Genomic DNA, 1,959 nt, shown 5'->3' with positions numbered 1-1,959 from the left:
GGGAAAAGGACCTACATGTGCAAACATATTTGTAGCAGCCCTTTTCGTGTAGCAAAATATTGGAAACTGAGGGGATGACCATCAATTGGGGAATGGCTGAACAAATTGTGGTATATGAATGTAATGGAATACTATTGTTCCACAAAAAATGATGAACAGGTGAACTCCAGAAAACTGGAAAGACTAGTATGAATTGATGCAAAATGAAATGAGCAGAACTGGAAAACATTGTACACAGTATCAGCAATATTGTGTAATGATAAACTATGAATGACTTAGCTCTTCTCAGCAACACAGTGATGCAAGACAAATACAAAGGACTCATGATGGAAAATGCTATCTGCATCCAGATAAACTGATGGACTACGAATGCAGATCGAAGCATACTTTCTTCACTTTATCTTTTTTTCCTTTTCATGTTTCTTCTTCAACAACTGTGATTATTATGGAAGTATGTTACATCACCTATATCAAAATGTCTGCCATTTTAGGAAGAAGGGAGGAGAGAGAAAAATTTGGAACTCAAAATCTTGTAAAAATGAATGCTTAAAAACTGTCAACATATAATTGGGAAAAAATAAAATACTGTTAAAAAAAATGCTGTACCATGAACAAGAAGTCTGAAAACCAACAGACCAGATAATCTCTAAGGGTCTCTTCTAGCTCCAAATACTACAATAATCTTTATTAGAAATATCAGAACATGGAAATAGAAAGTTAAAATAAAACAACAAAAAGCTAAATTTGTTGGACTCTTAAGAACAAAAAGTACTTCAGTGATATTATAAATCCCAAAGACAAAAGAAAAAAATTTAGAATATGGGCCTGTTCAGAAAATGATAAATGCTGGAGAGGATGTGGGAAAATTGGAACACTGTTACATTGCTGGTGGAGTTGTGAACTGATCCAGCCATTCTGGAGGGCAATTTGGAACTATGTCCAAAGGGCTATAAAAATGTTCATACCCTTTGACCCAGCAATACCACTTCTAGGGCTGTATCCCAAAGAGATCACACAAGTGGGAAAAGGACCCATATGTACAAAAATATTTATAGCAGCTCTTTTTGTAGTAGCTAAGAATTGGAAATCAAGGGGATGCCCATCAATTGGGGAATGGCTGAACAAGCTGTGGTATATGAAGGTAATGGAATACTATTGTGCTATAAGAAATGGGAAAGATAATGACTTCATAACAACTTGGAAAAACCTACAGGATATAATGCTGAGTGAGTGGAGCAGAACCAGGAGAACATCATACACAACCACAGACATATGGATTCTGTGATGACTAACCCTGATAGACTTTGCTCTTCTCAGCAACACAAGGTGCAAAGACAACTCCAAAGGACTCAAGATGGAGAATGATATCTACATCCAGAGAAAGAACTATGGAGTCTGAATGCAGATTGAGGCACATTTCATGCTCGCCTTCCCTCCTCTTTTTTTTTCTCTTTTATTTTTGTTTTGGGGGGGGGGTTGGTTCTGTTTCCTCTTTCTCATAATTCATTCCATTGGTCGTAGTTCTTCTTCACAACTTGACTAGTGTGTAAATAAGTTCAATGTGAAGTTATACGTAGAAGATATATCAGATTCCACGCCATCTTGGGGAAGGGGGGGGGCAGAAAATCTCAAACTCAAAATTATGTAGAACCGAGTGTTGTAAACTAAAAATAAAAAATCTCAAAAAAAAATGGGCCTGTTCTCCTAATTATGCTTCCATGGAAGAGATTAGAAGGATAAGATGAACCATCTATAAATATTTAGTATCTCTCATTATGATGTAACTATTTTAAAAATTGAGTCTGAAATTTTTATGTTTATAATTATACACAGATATCAAGAGTAACAAGGGGGGTCAGATACAATCTGTTCAGTGTAGTGAAGTTCATTCATAATAATCAAATTATGTAAAAGCCACTAACCACAGAAACCTGTGGGTGAATTCTAAAACTGAGCGTA

Source organism: Trichosurus vulpecula, chromosome 3 (assembly GCF_011100635.1).
Source record: "Trichosurus vulpecula isolate mTriVul1 chromosome 3, mTriVul1.pri, whole genome shotgun sequence".
In the NCBI taxonomy this organism is placed as follows: domain Eukaryota; kingdom Metazoa; phylum Chordata; class Mammalia; order Diprotodontia; family Phalangeridae; genus Trichosurus; species Trichosurus vulpecula.
The sequence above is the reverse complement of the archived record's forward strand: the minus strand, read 5'-3'. Positions refer to the sequence as shown.